We start from the raw sequence: 20,116 nt of genomic DNA, 5'->3' as shown, positions 1-20,116 counted from the left end.
GGGCGGAGGCGCGGCCCCTCCCTCTCCTCCCTCCCCGCCCGGCGGCCGGTGGGGGCGCTCGGCGTGCCAGCGAGGACACCGGCGCCCGCCGAAGCGAGAGGGGACCGGCGCGGCGCCTTTGTCTGAACGGAGCGGCTCGCTCGGCTGCCCCGCGCGGGGCTCGGCCGCGGCGTTGCGCGGTGTTGTGGCGCGGGCGCGGCTGAGGCGGCGCCGGGAGCCTCCACCCCCGGCCCACCCTGCCCGCGGCTCATCATGTGACGCGGGTAAGTCGGCGGCGAACGCCGCGCTTCGCCGGGGTGCCCCCATTCATTTTCTGGGGACGGCGGCGAGCTGCGGGCGGGCGGGGGGCGCTGCCCCGGCGGAGGGGGCCGGGCCGGGCAGCGCGGGGACACCGCGCCGGGGGGAGGAAGCGGCGCTCCGGCTCTGCGGCTCCGCTCAGGTCTGTGCCCGTTCCGTTCCTTACCGGAATAAACGTAACGTCGGCGTTATTTGGCTTTCGGCTGTCCCGGCCGGCGCCGAGATGAAGTGAAATATTTAAGAAAAAAAAAAAAACAAACAACGAAACAACCCAACAGAAAGCAAAGGGGAGGGAGAGAGGGGGCTCCGCGCGGGGCCGGGGCTGCGGCCGGGCCGGGGGTCCGCGCGCCCGAACTTTCCCCAACTTTCCCGCTGAGGCCGCTGCAGGGGGCTGCCGAGGGGCAGCGCGGGGCCGTTTGTGTCTCCCCTCCCCGTCCGCTGACCTCCGTCCGGGCCGGCCGCAGGGTCCGGGCGCTGCCCCCGCCCGGCCGGGGAGCGCGGGGTGAGCGGCGGTGCCACCCCGTCCGCCTGCATCCCTCATCCCTCCGGAGCGCGTCCGCGCCGCCCTGTCAACCGTTTGCGTTGCCGTTGTGTGCACGGGGCGCTGCGTACCCGTGGCTGTGCCCGGCCCGGCCCGGGGGAGCCGTGCGGCGGAGGTGCGCTGCCTTCCGCCCGCCCTCAGCGCGGCCGTGGCACCCGCTCTGCTCGGGACTGAGCCGGCGGCTGTCAGCGCTGTGAATCGGAGCAGATGTGTGTGCGCCTACCGGGGTCAGAGCACCTCGGTCCGTGCGAGGTGCCGGGGATAAGTTCGCTCCCCCCACCGTGGCTTATGTCAGCCTTTGGCAGCTCCCCCCTCCGATCCCCCGGGTAAGTAAGTAAACCGCTTTTTTTTTTTTTTTTTTTTTTTTTTTTTTTTTCCCTTCCCTCCACCGTCGTACGATAAACGGTATTCTCTTCATTTTTTTCCCCTTCGTCCCCATCCTGCCCAGCCCCGGCAGGTAGCGACCGCGACAACTTCCCAGGGCCGCTCTGTAGCGCGGGCGCCGGGCTCCATTTTCTGGAGCTCCAACTCCGTAATGTGCGGGAGCGGCGGAGCGCTCCGTGCGGGATCCGGGGGGGGGGGGGGGGAGGCGCGGGCAGCGCTCTGTGCATGATGTCAGGCTGCGCGCACCGCGCCGCCGGGCTCCTGCGCGGTATTCCTGCGGGGGTGCCCGGAAATACCTTTCTAACGGGACGTAATCAACTCGCGAACATCGCCTGGAAGCAGCCGTGTCGCCCACCGGGAGGTACGGGCGAGCCCTGGGCCGCGCTGCGACCGGAACGCCGCGGCCCCCCCGCTCCGACCGCCCCCGGCTCCGTCGGTCGGTGGCGGCCGCTGCGGGTCCCCGGGCTGAGCCTGGCGGATGACATCACCGTGCCGCCGGCCGCAGTGCCCGGGCTGCTCCCGCACCCCGCCCCCCTCGGATCTCTGGAACCAGGCGGTGGGGGTAGCCAGAGGACGAGGTGGTCCGTTTTTTGCTTTTTTTCCCTCTTCTTTTAGCTTCTCAATTCGTGGAGCAGTGCATAGCATTTAAAGGGGGCTGTGGAAGAAATCATCTTTTCCCTGCCATCCGCCAGCGCTTGGCTGCAGGGAGAAGCGCTGCGGGGCATTTGAGGAATGATCGCGTTGTGTGCTGGAGGGAGTTAGGGATTTGGGAGGTGCTCTTTGGTTTCTGCTGCTGCTAATGAAGTGGTGTCAGACTTGTGGAGAAGGGGAATGGGAGATGAGGGTGGTTTTTGTTTTAATTTCTGTTTTATTCTTTTCCTTCAGCAGTACTTGTAGTAGCGTTTCCAGGCTGCCTACCCGTTGTTCTGCTAGAAAAAAGCCTGTGCTAAAAAGGCATCTGAGAGCCTAAGGGAGGCCAGAAGAAAATTTGTAGCAACTTTTAAAAATAAACTTTTAAGATGATTGCAGGACTGGCTAATAACCATGGAGCCCTCTGTGTTTTGGGATTAGCCAGATCTGAGTGTGTGCAATTTGAGCTTCACTTCTGAAGTGAGATTTAGGTACTGCAGCATCAAACCAGCTCTTGTGCCATGGAGAGGGTTTAGGCTTCAAACCCCAGTGGTAGGAATAGTCCTTCTGCTCTTGAGTTTGCAGACCTATGCAGTGTGTGACTGAACCCCCCTGTAATTAAGTAGAAATAAAGAGCACACTATTTGGGCAAGAAGTCTCTTCCAGGTGCTTGAGGTGCGCTTTGCCACACTTCAGTGTTGCTGAAACCCTGTGAAATTTGGTGCGTGTGTTTTAGCACTTAGAAAGGCATCCTGCTGTTGAGCTTTTGGATATGCATTTACCCACCCAGAGAGTTTATCAGCTACAGGGAAGGCATGTGCTGTGTCTAATTATTAAGTAGGCAGTGCTTGCTAACTCCACCTTCCCAGTGCTGTGGTGTTGCAGCCTTCATCTTTGAGGCTGCTGGATGATCTCTGAGCTCTTTGGGATGGCCAACTGCTTGCTCATTTCCCAAAGACATGAGTGTTCTTTGTGCTGGGTAACAGATCTGCTCAGTGTAAGGTTGGTTTTGACCAGGTCTTTGTTCCACTCAGGTTGAATATACAAATGCCTTATTCACCATCTCATATTAATAATGCTGGGGGGGAATACTTTTTTTTTTTTTTTTTTTTTTTTTTTTCTTGAAATGTTTCATTTTTGGTTTCTGAAGAGTTGTCTTGATTTATTGTGTTGGGACATAGTTGTGGTTTGCCTTTCCATAGAATCATGGAATGCCCTGGGTTGAAAAGGACGACAGTGACCATCTAGTTTCAACCCTCCTGCTATGTGCAGGGTCGCCAACCACTAGACCAGGCTGCCCAGAGCCACAATCCAGCCTGGCCTTGAATGCCTCCAGGGATGGAGGTACTTTCTTGACATAAATACAAAGAGAAACAAACAAAAAATTTCTTCAACTGGAAATTTCAATTTTGGAAAAGCTGAGATGGATGCACCAGTTGAGACTTTGACCTTCTCAGCTCTTGACTAGTGGTTGTTTGCTACAGCTGCAGCTGTGCGCCTTTGAAAGAGGAGGAGCTGTGCATGAAGCATGCTCACTTTCTTCAGCTATGAAGAAAACATAGGAAGATGCATGATGGTTCAAAGTGAGATTTTAAAAATTACTAAGCAGTCAAAGTGCAGCTTTTCCTTTATTGTTGTGTTTTCCTTTATGTTGTTGCCGTGCCGTAAGACAAATATTTACGTCTTCAAAGTGCAAATGTGAAAACATGAAGTGATGATTTTCCCTATGCAGTGAAAAAAGATTATTTTTTAAATTTATTTTATAGCGTCTATGCTGTAGCGCTGAAGACACTTCAACAGTGCTCGTCAGTCAAAAGCTCTATGTAAACTGATTCTGTTGAACTTCAGACAGACCTGTATCAGCTAAATGGATTGTTTTTTAAGTCAGTCCTAAACATGAAAATGAATGAGCAACAAGAGTTATATTTGCAGGTTATGTTTTGCTGGGATAGATTCTATCCGGGCAGTCAGCTCTGTAGGCAAAGCAGAGTACTGATGAGACCGACTGTGTATGTGGACCAAGTGCAGTAGTGGTTAGAATTGGACCTATATGAGGAAAATTGTGCGGTCTCTTTTGGTTTGTACTAAAACTGAGCTGGTACTGTTGCAGAAAGCCCTTTCCTGTGTAGGTCTGCTTAGATTTGGAGCCCAAAAAGGTGTGAACTTTCTCATACTTCATTGAGGTTTGGTGTGATTGGTTGAAGTTGACTCTGAATTTGTGCTTTTGTCATTGGTCCCAAGCAATAAAAATAATAAAAAAAACAGACAACTGTTCTTTAATCAGTTGTATTTATTGTTTGGTGGCAGGGAGTTCTTAAAGAACAAAACAAACACTGAGAGACAGAAGGAAGGAAAAAGATCAGTGTGGCTTTGCCAAGAAGTGAGTGGATCTGTGCTGTATATAATGTTGAGCTAGTGTGGATTTTTCCTTTCTTGATTTCAGTGTAATACCTCTTGGTATTTTTCAGAATGAATAATTTAGACTTTAGTCTAAACCACAGTCAAAGTATAGTATAGAATTTTTTTGTTTTCTTTTTGTCTATTGCAAAATAATGTGATTTGAATTGGAGAAGACATCTTGATGTTATGGCTGTGCCTGGCTCGTATAGCTGTTTCTCTTCCATTTCCTGCCTTTTTTGGCGGAGGTGGTGGCATGAGCCATTGCAGTGTTGTTCAGTCGAAATACACAGTAAAACTTGGCTCAGGAGTCAGTGTATGATCTTGTGTGAAACGTCTTCAAAGACTGCAGGTGGCACAGCATAGGTCCGTGGGTAAACTTGGGTGCTGATCTAAGAGGGGCTGTCCTCTTGCTTTTCTGCCTCTTTGCACTGTGACAGTGTAGAGGTGACTGAAGCTGTATCAGACCACCACTTGTAGCAGCCCCTGTGGCCTCTGAATAGTCAGTCCATGGTGTGAAATACAACCAGTGCTGGATCCTGAGGTGTTGGCTCTTCTCCCCCTTCAGGGAGCTCCCTTGCCCTCCAGTCTTGATCCATTCTACTGACTATGCACATCTACTCAGCTGTGCACATCAGCTCTTCTGTCAGAGGAGTCTGTTCATCTGCAGATGCAAAGGTAGGACTTGCCTAGGTGATGGCTTGCTGACTATAGTTATTGTTCTTAACTCAAATGAAAAACCACACAGTTAAGGATGCAAAAGCTAAGGTATGTCAGAAATAAAATTGCGTGTGTAAGATTGAAGGGAAATCACGTGATTCAAGACTTTATTCATTAGTGTAGACCATTGTAGCTTGACATTTCCTCTGAATGCAATCCTAACAATGTCTGGATTTTTATTTTTGTAATCTCTTGGTTTGTTTATTCATAGATACTTTTTCCCCCCTCTGGAACACAAGAAAGATGTTTTCTCGTGCTTATTGTTCTGTGGGTTGCTGGTAGCACTCGCATTGATGGGCTTTGAATTTGCAGCACAAACCAGCATCACTTGAGTTAAGGAACGTCTGGTAAGCAGTAGCAAGCTTTTGTCCTCTGCGTGAACCAGCCCTCAGAAGAGGAATGAAGTATGCTTTTTGCTAATGGCTGGCACGGTATTTGCTACATAGCAGAGTAATGATGGGACTCAGAAATCCCCAGCTTTGTTCCTGGCTGTGGGGTGAACGTGCTGCCTTTGTTTAAACACAGAACAATCAAATGCATGACCTTGGACATCAGTGCAGCAAAGGGGATAATTAATCAGACATATCGTGTTGGAGACCTGAGCTCTGGTCTCAGCTTTGTCAGATGTCGCGTTAGGATAACTGCTTTGTTATACCTCTGTGAGGTGACAAGCAATGATCCCAATTTCTAATTAGTGTGGGCGTTATCCACTGGTCAGAGCTGTAAAGAGCACAAGGTTATGAATGCTAACACTGGTCTGCCTGCTGACTACCAAAGAATTATTTCTTTTGCTCTGCCTTGGCCAAAAAGCCCATTTGCGATGGTGACATGGCATCTGTTTCCTAAAGGCTTAGATACCTGTCTGCAGTGCAGGAAGCTTGGTGACACCGTCAGGCTGGGTCACTGCAACTGGCCTGCAAAGAGCTGGGGCTGTCGGAAGGAGTGCTTGGGGCCTGCTAGTGAAGTTGGGTGTCTTGCCAGCAAGTTCTGGAAGCCTTCCTGAGCGTGTGCAGGCTGTAACTTTGGTAATGGTGTTCAGCTCTCAACAGACTGGTTGCGGCACGGGGAAAGGTGATTCTCTAACCCCAGCAGTTTCTACGAGGAAAGTATTAATCTCCTTGTGTGGATCTCATTCCAAATAAGAGTCATTCCAAATAAAAACATCCTGAATTGTTCTTTAGACTTTTTCCTTTACCAATATAGTAAAAAATACCTGATGTATTCTTCAATACTTCGATATCAAACTTTGCAGAAGCAGACACTGAGAAGTTCAGCTGGAATGACTGTTAAATAGAATGATCTAGCATTAGAAGTTTGCTACATTAAAAAAACTGGTTGTCAGTTACTGTGAATGTTATGGTGTTTTTTGTGTTTTTTTTTTTTTTTTTCCATGGGACTGGCATTTTTAGATGACATGCTAAAAATTCAGGACACTTTTCATAGCAGATGTGATAGTATGTGGTCATCCTCGCTAGAGTTAGTCATATTAGTTGCTGGTTCTTCCTAGGAAAAAAGGAAAGATGGCTGTATTAAGCAGTAACGCTTGACACAAATCTGAGCAGGACTTAAAATCAGAATAATGTAGGCAGTCTTTGAGTGTGCTATGCTGGCATAAAACAGTTCTGAATAGTTTTGGAATAAGAGTTGGCAGTGCTGCAGGAGAGCATGTAAAGAGCTATGATTGATGATGCTTTAAAATCTTTTTAAGTGTTGGACAGTAGTTGGAGCTATTCCAGTTTCTTTCTCATGGAATCTTGTTGCAAGAAAATTTGGGTTAAGTGGGAAATGAAAAGATTTTTCTTAGGAAAAAACCCTAAAACAGAAGTTGGGAATATTATTCCTTTCCAGTCCCTGTAAATCAGTAAGTTACAAGACAACTTAATTTTTCACAGTTTCCACCTAGTCGCAGTCATAGGGGACCTCCAGAGATTGAGTCCAACCCCCCTGCCAAAGCAGGTTCCCTACACCAGGTAGCACAGGTAGGCATCCAGGCAGGTCTTGAACATCTCCAGAGAAGGAGACTCCACCACCTCCCTGGGCAGCCTGTTCCAGTGCTCCGTCACCTCACGGTAAAGAAGTTCTTGCGCATGTTTGTGCGGAACTTCCTATGCTGCAGTTTCCGGCTGTTTCCCCTTGTCCTGTCTCCACACACTGCTGAAAACAGTCTGGCCTCGCCATTCTGCCCCCACACCTTAGACATTTATAGACCTGGATCAGGTCTCCTCTCGGTCTTCTTTTCTCAAGGCTGAACAGACCCAGTTCACTCAGCCTTTCCTCATAGGAGAGATGCTCCAGGCCCTTCACCATCTTCGTGGCCCTCCGCTGGACTCTTTCCAAGAGATCCCTGTCTTTTTTGTACTGGGAAGCCCAGAACTGGGCACAGTACTCCAGATGAGGCCTCACCAGGGCAGAGTAGAGGGGGAGGATCACCTCCCTCGACCTGATGGCCATGTTCTTTTTAATTCACCCCAGAATGCCACTGGCCTTTTTGGCCATAAGGGGCACGCTACTGCACACACCAACCTGTAACAGTACATGCAGTTATTCCCTAGATGCATGATTCTACACTTGCTTTTATTAAACCTCATCTGGTTTCTTACTGCCCAGCTCTCCAGCCTGTCCAGGTCTTGCTGAATGGTGGCACAGCCTTCAGGCGTGTCAGCCAATCCTCCCAACTTTGTATCATCAGCAAACTTGCTGAGGGTGGCCACTATCCCCTTGTCAAGATCATTGATGAAGATGTTGTACAAGACCAGACCCAGCACAGACCCCTGAGGAACACCGCTAGTTACAGGCCTCCAACCGGACTCTGCACCACCAACGATGACCCTCTGCGCTCTGCCAGTCAGCCAGTTCTCAACCCACCTCACTGTCCACTCATCTATCCCACACTTCCTCAGCTTTGTTATAAGGATGTTGTGGGAGACAGTATCAATTAAATCTTTTGTGTAGATGGGGCCCTGCAGAATTTTGAAAGGAAAAAATAAACAAAATGCTGTTGGGTTTTCTTCCTTTCTGAAAGGGAGAGCATGCAAACTCAGTCTAGTTGGCACATAGATTTGGAGGCTGCTAATTGAAAAAGTATTGCCATGATTTCCAGATCTATATTCAGCTGAGTCAACATTTTGCTGAAAATGTCTTCAATGTATATTTGAAGAATATACATCAATAGTTCTGGGCCTTGTATTCTGGAAAGATCAATAGTCACATGAAACAAATACAAGCACAGGACAAACTGAAAAATAATATTAGATTTAGAACAATTTTTTTTTTTTTTCACACCCCAGCCCGTATTCGGGATAGATTTATTTTATGCTTGCAGGAGATGTGCTCTCCTTTAGTTTCTGTGTGCTGCAGGATTTAAGAAGGCAATATTTCTTTTTCATGGAGATTGTAAATAAGCATGTGGGCAGGGGCGAGGGTGGGAGTCTCTCATCTATGCGTAGTAGTTGAAGGCGCTTGTTGAAGAGAGTTCTGGTGGATAGCTTGAATAAAATTCATTCCTTTCCTTAAAAGAGGAGCCTTGCTCCATCCTTACTGCAGAGGTATGTGCTAAACTCACGATACTTGAAGTGTTCTTAAGGTAAAAAAACAAAACAAAGTCTCTCGTTGAATGACTACAGAGAAAGTCTAAGATGATTAGCTTGCACATAGGCATGTACAGTGTTCTTGTTTAAAAACAAGTGAGAGGTGACTGCACTGGTCATCTTAAATCCTTGGGAAAACATTCCTGTCTCTGTGGGATTTACTGGTGGTGAGGCAGGGAGATTCTGTGTGCTGTTGATTTTTGTGTGGCTTCCACGCTAACACCGCACACTGTGAGAACAGGCACCCTTAACCAGGCTGTGGTTTTCTTCAGTGGGGAAAAGCACCAGGAACTTAACTGTTTGGTACCCAGGTCATTCTGTGGACATGACCCAGAGTCCATCAGCAGAAGTGAGAAAAGCTTGTACTTTCACATTCCTGTCAAACATGGCTACAGTTCCTTGCAGCTTTCATTAACTCATCTTTTTCCTCTTCTGGAAAAATAAGACTTACAAATAAAGGCAGAAAATTTCTTTCTGTGATTGAATTGACTACAATCAGAATGAGCTCCTTCACATCCATCAGTTCTTCTCACTGTGTAATTACCTGTTGCTGCTTCTGCCTCCTGTGATACTGTTTCCCAGTATCTTCTTTAGGTGAAAAATACTGTTTTCTGCCATTGTTTTCTTCTGCTGTAGCCCTTCTGCTAACGACCTGAGTAGAATAGTCTTGTAATGAAAAGGCTTTGTTAATTTTTAATTTTATTTTTTTTTCCCTCTGTTTTGTCTTAATTTTTCTACTTGTACTCCTTTATGTACCCTAACCTGCAGGCCAGTAAGACTTGTCATTTGGGCTGTGTTTGCTGTGATGGTGGATGTTGTTGCTAGAGGTAGCGTTAGATATTTGAGATATCCTTGTATATTACTGCAATGCTATAAATAACAACATAAAACTAGATAAAAATTAGAAATATAGAAGTACTCTCTGTTGAAATGTTCTCCTTATGTTATACAATGTTACAATTAATTCAGCAAAACTGAATAATTTTATCTTTATAAATGAATCTGTAAAAGTAATTTCTGAAGAAGTGAGGCATGTGCTGTGGCAATCATTTGATATAATCTAAAACTTTAATTCCGGTCAGACATGATGGACTTTTTGGTTTCAAAGTTGAATGAGTAAGCTTTTATAAAGTTTGAGGCAACGCTGTGAGGTAAAAGAGTTATGTTCTGAAAGCATCTTAACAACACTGAATGCCACAGAAAAAGTGAAGCCAGACCTGACCAGCGTGTAAGTTCTGAAGACTCGTAAGGAATTCTGTCTGGATAAACAGGCTTGCATTTAGCTGTAAATGTCACATTTGGTTCATTCTTTCACTTCATAGTTTGACTGACTGATTTTGGAGATACATCTAGCGGCATTGAGCTTAGAAATGAACTCTTTATTTGGGGGTTTAGGTGTATTTCTAGGCTTTGTTCCTCTGAGACTACCATTGTTGTTCTTTCTGTCTGGCATGGGTATTCCTCTCTCTTTGTATGGTGCTCTTCTGCCTAAATGTGAAGCCCAGTATTGAGAGTGGGATTTAATTCCCTGTGTCCTAAGCTAAAGATCATATCAGCCCCAACAGAGGGGTGTGTAAATATGTTATTATTTTAAATCTATAATGATATAGTGAAAAAGATTTTAAAGCCTATGTTTAAGTTGTTAATTGAGGAGTGAAGCTGAATTTCAAGTTCACTGCCGTCCTGAAGGGTGGTTTCAGATGATGATGGGTTGTGTTCAGTTTTCAGTTGATGGTGAATGTGCTGTGATTTAAGCAGATCCAGAAGGAACTTAGCGTAAAGTCAAGGTATATCGATTGATGAAAGAACTTGGTGGGGTGAGAAGGGAAAAATAGGCCGGTCAGCCTCGCTTTGGTGCCTAGCAGAATATGGAGGTTATTCTGGGAGTTAACAAGTAAACACCTGAAAGACAGTGCAGTTGTTGGTCAGGATTTCTGAGGAGAAGTCCTGTATGGTGATCCTTCTTATGACAAGGTTACTCACCTTGGAACAAGCAAAGCTGGTTGATGTAATCTTTTTGTAATTTCAGCGAAATTTTTGGTGCTGTTTCTTGCAGAATTCTTCTGCACAAAATGTCAACATAAAGCTAAACAAATACATAACGCAGTGGGTGAAGTTGGAAGACAGGTTGGGCTCAAAGGGTTGCGATCAAATGGTATTACACTGGTAATACCATTTACCAGTCACTGGTAGGATTCCACCTACAGGGGCTCTGCTGTAGGGCCAGTTATCTTAAGTGTTTTAATCAATGATTTACGGACTGGATTTGAAGGTGTACTATTTCCACTGTTTGTGGGAATACCTGTGGTTGCCTTGGTAGAAGAGAGACTTTGCAAGGAGAATGACAAATGGGAGGACTGGACAATTGCCAGCTGCATGAAAAGAGCAACTGCCAGGTTCTGCATTGGGTGCAGGCTGAGGAAGAGAGGCTGGTGAGCAGTCGTACAGAGAGGGATCTGGGGTTTCAGGTTGAAGACGAGATGAATATGAGCCAGCAGTGTGCCCTGGCAGCCCGAAGGGCCAACGGTACCCTGGGGAGCAGCACGCCTAACTGGGGAGGGGCTGTCCTGCTCTGCTCTGTGCTGTGAGGCTTCGCCTCCTGCACTGGGGGGCAGGGCTGGGTGCCACAATGTGAGAAGGACATAAAGCTATCAGTGTCTTAACGGAGGCTCTGAAGATGGTGAAAGATATGGAGGGGAAGATGTATGAGGAGCAGCTGAAGACCCCTGATTTGTTCAGCGCAGAGCAGGCTGAGGGGGGGCCTCATGGTGGCTGCAGCTCCTCACGGGGAAAAAGAAGGGCAGCACTGATCTCTGTTCTGTGTGACAGTGATGGGGTGTGAGGGAATGGCATGGAGCTGTGTCAGGGGAGGGGCAGCTGGGGGCTGGGGACAGGATTTCCGCCAGAGGGTATCAGGCGCTGAACAGGATGTCCAGCGCAGTGGACATAACACTGAGCTGCTGGAGTTCAAGGAGTGCTTTGGACAGTGCTCACCGACATTCAGGTAGAATTTTGGGTAGTCCTGTGTGTAGCTGGGAGTTGGACTCAGTGATCCATTGGATCCCTTCCAGCTCAGGGTATCCTATGACTCAGTGGGGTCAGGTTGTAGATTTGTTGCTTTGAAGATCAGATAAGACTGTCACAATAAGCTAATTTGGTTTGAATTTTGTCATCATCACCTAGGCTTACATACTTTGCTGGAGTTAGAACATCTATGAATGAGCAGGGAGATGATCATCTCCCTCTACTCAGCACTGGTGAGGCTGCACCTCGAGTACTGTGTTCAGTTTTGGGCCCCTCACTACAGGAAAGATGTTGAGGTTCTGGAGAGAAGGGCAACGAAACTGGTGAGGGGACTGGAGCACAAGTCTTATGGGGAGCAGCTGAGGGAGCTGGGATTGTTCAGTCTGGAGAAGAGGAGGCTCAGGGGAGACCTCATTGCACTGTACAACTTCCTGAAGTGAGGTTGTGTTGAAGATGGATTTGGCTTCTTCTGCCAGGCAGCGAGCAGGACATGGGGTAATGGCCGCAAGTTGTATCAGAGGAGATTTAGGTTAGACATAAGGAAGAACTGTTTCTCTCAGAGAGTGGTGAGGCACTGGAATGGCTGCCCAGGGAGGTGGTGGAGTCGCCGTCCCTGGCAGTGCTCAAGAGGCGCCTGGATGAGGAGCTGCGTGATATGGTTTAGTGCTTGTGGTGGCAATGGTGATGAGGAGACGGTTGGACTGGATGATCTTATAGGTCGTTTCCAACCTTGTGATGCTATGATTCTATAAATACATGATTGTAATGCAATAAAGAATCACCTGTGTTCTTCAGTAAGCAGTCCCAGGTATTTATAATTCCCCTAACCTTTGTGCCTTATTTGTACCCTGAATTCATCCATATACTTGGCTCCAGCCATTGTACTTCTGTCTCTTAAGTTAGTGGTCAGCCAGTCTTCTGTCGATTCCTTCTCTTTTTGCTTCTGGAGTTTGCATAATTGAACAGTGTTTTAATTTGCAGTTGTTGGAGAGAATTGATTGAAATCATTTTTACTTCAAAGTAGGAAGCAGGAAACCTTTGTTTAAACAATCAGTTTAAGCATTTTTTTTCTGAATACTTACGTGTTGTTTCCAGTGCTGTCCATTGTCTAAAGGATGTTCTAAAGGATGATCAACATGCTGATAAACAGGAGAAATCTTTACATTCTGCATAAGCCACTTTTACCTAAGAGAATGCACACCCTTGTATGTGTATGTATATATATACATCTAATACACATGTAATATACTTATATATGTGTGTGTATATCTATGTATATTAGATGTATATTTTGTGTATACACATATAAGTATACTTCTGTATTAGCAGGGGGGTTGAACCTAGAAGATCATTGTGGTTCTTTTAAACCCAGGCCAATTCTATGATTCTGTGATTAATGGAGTTGATTCTTCTGTTGAAATTTTGAGTTAATAAAATTGCATTATCAGAGGAGTTGTATTATTTCCTGGATGGTTTAGTTTTAATACTGACTCATTCAAACTGTACTTGGGTGGAAACTGGAACTCTCCTAAGCCCCAGGAATCATCACTTAAATTATTTGTATTATTTATGTCTATTTTCAATGTGCCTGGTTATTATAAAAATCTTAATAAAAAGTATTTGCTGTTAAAATTGATTTTTGTATTAAATAATGGGAAAATGTAATAAAAGAAGAGAAATAGAAGAAACCCACAGGTTCTGTTTAAATTGTACTTGAGAGTTTTAGAACTAGTATGTATCATTCTTCAGCATATTATTTGTACTAAAAGATTGGAAGAGAAATTAAATTTGTGTTTTTTTTTGCTCCTAATATACTTTTTTAACTTCTGTGTGGGCTGTCTAGTGGTCTGTAGTAGTAGAATAGGCTGTGAAAGAGATGATGCTTTTGTGCACCTGCTTGTTGGTTAGTGCACTGCATTTCATTTTTGTTTGGTCTGTAACTTTTATCAGATTAATAATGGTCATTTCGTTGAAACTTCAACAAGTGAGTACTGCTTGAATGTGGACAATAGAAGGAGCTTAAATAATTTTTACAATTTTAAACTTTATTTTTTCAACTTTTTTGAGAAGAATCGCTTTAAATAAAAATCAGATTTTTTTCATTTTTTTTCATTTTTTCATTTCAGTTTCATAATAATTCAAGAAGACTAGTTCTTTACTGAAGACTATGTCTTTACTGTAGAAGTTTAGAGTACTGTTTGTTAGGCTTTTTTCTAGAAGTATTAATCTTTGTCAAAAGATAGAAGTGCCCGTCTTTTCATATTGTGAAGCTGCATGTGAAAGTAACTACTACAGAGGTTTCACTTTCTCTCATATAACATCACCATTTAAGTGCCTTTTCTGAAATGTCTAATGTGCTTATGTTCTGTTGTACTACTTGAGACCTTTCTGTCTCTTGTTTACCATTTTTTCTTTCCGTGTTTGTCCAGGATCATTTCAGATGTAATAATGCAATTCAGGTACTCAGTTTCCCCCTGTAATTGCTGCTAGTTAACCACACCATTTTTAAAAGAGGGAGTGTGGCTGTCAGGTGATTTTGCTGAGTTTGGCTCAACCTCAGGAAGTTCTGCTCTTTCACAGTAATTTCATCGTTGATGTCCTGCTGATACTCAAACTAACTGGGGCTTTTTCCTATAATTATTGCAGACTTCTTAGAGACTTGCTTTCGTATGTGCTGCTCTATTTCCCCAGTCTTCTCAAGGAGATATGTAAATAAAGCTTAATTTCTACGTATTCTGATTGTAAAAATATGATAATGGAGAAGTTTGTTTTCATAAGGAAACCAAACCAAAGATAAGCTTTTCTCTTTTTTCCTCAGCTTTTTCTTAACTTCTTGAAATAGGCCAAAACATTTTTATATTTTTTTATTTGGCAGCTTTTCCAGTGTATGCAATGTACTTCAGCGCAATAACTCCATTTCTGCTTGTATTTCTCTTGGAGACAGATAGGTATGTAGGATGCAGCGTTATCAAAAACTGTACAAGTTGGAAGTGTTGAGTATCTTCTTCCTTCTTGAGGAAGAAAAAGGAAATGTGTTGGCTCTGTCGCTTTCTTTCTCCAGGTTATTGTAACTAGTGTAGATCATGTCAGAAGGATCAGGTTTAGGAACAAGTGCCATTGTGCTATATTGCCTTGTGCAGCAAGTCAGAAAACTGAAAGGAGCTGTTCAGAACAAAGATATTATTAATGCTTCAAGCTGTACTGGGAAGAAAAAAAAAAACAACAAAAAAAACCAACAGCTCACCAGGTGAAGAGCACTAGAAATACATTCGGTTGAGGCTCTGCCAAAATAGTATCTTGTTTTGCTCTTGAGAGAAGTTCAAATCAGTGTTTATTTATCAGTGTTTTAAAAGAAGGAAAGAGAAATACATTGTAAAAGCAGATTCTATACATGTCTCATACAAAACTATTACAGACCTGATTGGACTGTGGGGAGACATCACCTTTCTGAAATCAAATTTACCTTCCATCATCTGTTACAATCCCGGTTTTTGCTCCACATCCTCCTGTTTGTAAACTGGCTTTCATTTCACTCTGTGATAACTTTATTTAGGCTTCCAGTGGAGTGCTTGAATTGGGCTTGTACTTTACTCTATTGGACTTAGTACTATTCATGACTTTTATGGACCACCAGTTTATTAAGAAATAGCCTCTTACAGTCAAGGAATAGTGTTTCAGCCTTGTCAACAGCTCTCCATGGAGCTTTTGAACTGTATTCTGAGTGCAACTCTTCACATGGCAAAGGAAGAAATGTGAACCTAAAGCATATACAGCCATTAGCTTAAAATTCTAATATGCTATTAATGATATCATTTTTTATTAAAGTGGAAGCTTCAGATGTCGCATGTTGTTCTTTGCCAGTAATACTGCTTGTTTTCTTCAGTGTCTGTTAGGCTTTTTATTTTTTTTACTTCCAAGCTTTTTTATTTTTTGAATGCAGCATTAGTTTCCATTGCACGCATTTCTAAATGTAAAAACCAGTCATTGCTTAATTTATATTTTTGTGTTATAGATCACATAGCACGTTACAGGTCCCTGGAGTCCTGAAATTCTGCTGAAGATTTATTACAGCAGTTCCTGAAAACACTGTGGTAAAGCAGTAACCCATTATTTTCTGAGTTAATGCAGTAGACAGCTGGAACTGCACGTGGCATCTCCTTGCTGCTGACTGTATTACCTTTGGGAAAATCTGTGATACCTCACAGCTTACCATGTGGAAGGCAATTCCATTTCTTCTGTTAAGGGTGGCTCTCACAATCGTTGTATGTCCATCTGGTTTCTAACTGGAGGCATTCAAGGCCAAGCTTGATGAGTTTCTGGGCAGCTTGATCTAGTGGTTGGCAACCCTGCTCATGGCACAGGGGTTGGAAGTAGGTGATCTTTGAGGTCCCTTCCAGCCCAGGTGATCCTGTGATTGTATCTCAGGGTCAAGGTGACTATGATTTGGCTTGTGGTCTAGGAGTTTTTCTTGAGCTTTTTCCTGTTCTTGCACACTGGACAGGGGCTCCCTTTCGTATGTCTTTTCATGGTGTTTTGTTGTGTTGAGCAATGGCTCAAGTATCTTATAAGAGTGTTCCTGCTGTTTCTCATCTCTTTCCCATTTGTGTGATTGAATCACAGAATCACAGAATGGCCTGGGTTGGAAGGGACCTCAAGGATCACGAATCTCCAACCCCCCTGCCGCATGCAGGGCCACCAACCTCCCCATTTAATACTAGACCAGGCTGCCCAGAACCCCATCCAACCTGGCCTTGAACACCTCTAGGGACAGGGCATCCACAACCTCTATGGGCAGCCTGTTCCAGCACCTCACCACTCTCTCTGTAAAGAAGTGAAGAAGTGAAGTGGAGTGAAGTGCAAGTTGCAGGGGAGACAAACTGAGATCAAGTTGTGGGGCTCAGGATAGGGGGAAGGATACAAGTAGTCCCAAGAAGAGTAAACTAACACATGCATGCGTGTTTTGTTTTGAAGTGGCATAAAGATAGCCCACCGTTGCTGAGCAGTGATTGAAGATCTTTTGAAAGCTATTGGATGCTGAATATAGTTTTAAAGCAGCACAGACAGCATGTTGTTACCCATTAGTAACATCTCAATCAATCATCAGCTGTAGAATGATGTTTGTCCTACTACAGACAATTTTTGAGACCTTTTTTTAAACAGGAATTGGCTTTCACTGCTTGCCAAGAAAGTTTGTGTAGCTAATGTAGTGCCTGGTATATTATGTAAAGTGATTCTTTTTTTAATGGGTTCAGTTTTTTGGGTGCTGTATGAACAATTTTGCAGCTACTTCTACACTTGTTGAGAAGCTGCAGGTTGAGTTTGTGTGGTATTCTCAAATCTGGATCCCTGCAGGTTGCAGATTTGTGTGGATAACAATAAATCTTTCTTACTGTCTTGATCCATGGATTTGGCTTGGTGTCTGTTCTGGCAGGAGGAGGTTGTGGTCCCTTCTTGAAGGGCTCATGTTTCTCTCAGCCACCAGAATACATTTTGTTACCAAATGTGTAGTTCTTTTTCTGACTGAATCAATGGCAATATCCTGATGAATTTTGATTCTGTATTTTCAATGCTAAACAGTTCTATGGGAGTGTCTTGCAGGTAGATGTGAACAGATGAGGAAATATGATGTGTACTGTTTTTTAGTCTGGATTTTTTTGGTAAAACTTGACTATTTTTCAGGAAGGATGTTTGGGCAAATAGCATTCTTCAGGAACGTAACTGTAGAGACACCATCACCAGTTTTTTTGGCAACTGAAATCTTACACAACTTGGGAAAAGTTTGCAAGAGCACAGAAATACTGATGCAGGCATTTCATTCATTTTTAAAGTTTGAAGTATTCATATGAATCAAAGTAGAATTTGTAGGTTTGTTAGTGTTGTTTTTTCCTACATTACTTTTTCTTCCTCTCCAGATAGATTATTTTGTTGTTACTTTGCTGATAACCTACCTCTTCCAAAGTTCTCATCCACAAAATGACTTTGAGTATGTCATGTGGCTCTGGTGTTTTATTTTATTTACAGGATCTGTTCAGCTGATCGTTCCTTAAGCTGATTTAAACAGTTTTCTTCTATTTTTCTTACTTAACAAACAAACAAGTTCTATTATGATGTGTTGTTTCAGATTTGATCTTCTTCATTAACATTTACATTGAACTTTATTATGAGATGCATAATACATTTTTGGGGTGGTGGTGACATGTTAAGACCTCTGTAGTTGGTGTACTGACTGATAATTTAGAAGTCATTTAAGAAGTGCTTCACTTTTACATATGCAAAATGAATGTACTGCTGTTTACCCTGACCATTTTAAGGTCACTGGAAAAATTACTACAGAAAAGCAAAGTAATACTAGGGTTATTATATGTGTTCTTCACACTGGGAAGTCAACAGGGATTTCTATATGTTCTTATCATGGAAGTTGCTTCGGTTGTTTCTGCAAGCTTTTTTTTTTCTGGAAGGTATAAGGAAAGGTATGACTTTCTTTTGTGACACCAGGAAAAACTTCAGTGAGCCATGTAACCATGAAAAGTATATTGAAGGAGCTGTTTGCAAGAGGTATTACCCATTTGGTTTCCTTGGAAACATGAAACATGATTTACAAATATTGACTTGAGAAAGCTACAGCTTAGAGGAAATCCTGAATTGTTGGTTCAGGCTTTTAAATTAATATCTCTGAAGAGTGTTGACCATACTGAAAGTTACTGCGTGCACATGAAAATTATAATTCTGGATTTATATGTTCCTTAATGTAGTAGCTAATTCTGGATGCAGGACTGTAGAGAATCTTTGAGAGATTTGAATAAGTTGAATAAAAAAGTGCCGAACTGGGATCTTTGGCTCTGTTTGCACTGGTGTTAAAGAAGTTATCCTACATGGTTGTGAAAATCAGGTCATTAGTGACTTGTGCGCAGCTGGTGAACTGTAACTTGGGATTTTTTTCTTCTCCTACTTCTTGAATGTTTCCAAGCACCTTGGAGGGTGATTTTTATGTTTATGCAGGATAGTATGTGAGAAATCGTACAATTGGCTTGGGTTGGAAGGGACTTCAAGGATCATCAAACTCCAACCTCCCAGCCACAGGCAGGGCCACCAACCTTCATATTAATACTAGACCAGGATGCCTAGGGCTCCATCGAACCTGGCCTTGAACACCTCCAGGGACGGGGCATCAGGCGTTTACTGGGTAGCTTATTCTTATTGTACAGGGATACTTACGCATATTTACTTTTAAAGGCTACTGATTGTAGCTCTGTCTTGCTGGACTTGTTAGTATTTTCAGAATAAAAGTAGCTTTATCCATGGAGCATGATATGTACTATATGGGGCGTCCTGAAGCTGATACTATGTTCATCTTCAGGGAATAAGAAGCACCTTAAGGGAAAAAAACTATACAGCAGAGTTCTTGTGTATATTTTAGGAGAGCTGAGCTGTATGCAGAGTGGGCAGTGATTATGTCTGTGTGTTTGTTAATGTGTAAGTGACCCTGGTTCTGTTGGTCAAACCAGTGTATTTCTGACTATGGTTTTGTATCTCCTTCTCTTAGTGTCAGTGGTGGCTTTTGCAGACTCTGTTGACGTTCATCTCACTGAGTGCCTGTTCCTCCTCTGTCGGCTGTAGTCATCGCTTGTACTCGGTGTACTGTCAGTGATTCTGCATGATGAACAGTCTAACTTTAAGGGTTGTGCTGATTTATGCTCTACTTTGGCTGTTTTCCCAGTCCAGTTGTATACTGACCCCTTGAAACTGTTGTGACTGTGTGAGAGTGAAAGAGGTGTTCAGTGGCCACCACTGCTGCCAATGGATAGGTACCTCAGACTCTTCCCAAAACAAGGAATGTGATGGCCTTATGTCCCATGCCATGTTATTGAGAGAAATGCCTGCAGAGCAGAAGTTCTGTCTTTGGTTTCTCCAGGAAAATGCCCGTCCACCCTGTTTGTCTGTTCACTGTAGTGCTGGTTGCTTCATAGTCATGATCATGAGAGTGTGGCAAGGCACAGTTTGTAAGGAGATACGATGTGTTACTGTGAACAAATTGTTGAAAGAATATGTGCATGCAGGCCTGTGCTTCTTTTTGAAACCTGCATAAGAGCCAGTGTGTCCCAAGCATTTAATTTTTTCCGCTATAACTTTAACAATATTTTGCATCCAATTTAAAAGGAGTATTTTATTTTTCCTTGCTTGGTAATTATAAAGACACTGTAGCAAGTGTGTTAAGGTAGCCTTACATGATTTTCTTAATTAAGGCAGGATGAATCTAGATCTACCTACATCTGTGGCTGCAGGAGTATTTCATACTGCAGGTGGTAAGATGAAGGTGGGAAGTTGAACAGTGCTTGAAGCAGTGGCTCTTAAACATTTAGAGGCACTGGTGGCTTGACAAGCAAGAACCACTGAAATCTGTAGGTTGATGTGCCACAGATGGGACAGCTATATGCGTGGACCATATATATTTTGTGGGATTTAAGAGTAAGAACAGATAGGGGACTACAAAAGCCGTCTATGCATAGATAAGTATCATTGCTTTCCTCATCATGGT

The 20,116-nt window shown here is 43.9% G+C and overlaps 1 protein-coding gene across 1 annotated transcript in view; it reads left to right on the top strand.

Annotated features, from left to right (window-relative positions):
- Positions 1-209: 209 nt before the first annotated feature.
- The window catches only part of KLF12 (KLF transcription factor 12), a gene marked incomplete at its 3' end in the record, with an annotated part of 258,378 nt that continues 238,471 nt past the window's right edge, over positions 210-20,116 (top strand). Inside the window, exon 1 of the mRNA XM_079549022.1 lies at positions 210-263. The remainder of the gene's footprint in view (positions 264-20,116) is intronic.

The sequence above is a fragment of the Tetrao urogallus genome (assembly GCF_951394365.1).
Source record: "Tetrao urogallus genome assembly, chromosome: 1".
NCBI classification, from domain to species: Eukaryota; Metazoa; Chordata; class Aves; order Galliformes; family Phasianidae; genus Tetrao; species Tetrao urogallus.
The sequence above is the reverse complement of the archived record's forward strand: the minus strand, read 5'-3'. Positions and strand labels throughout refer to the sequence as shown.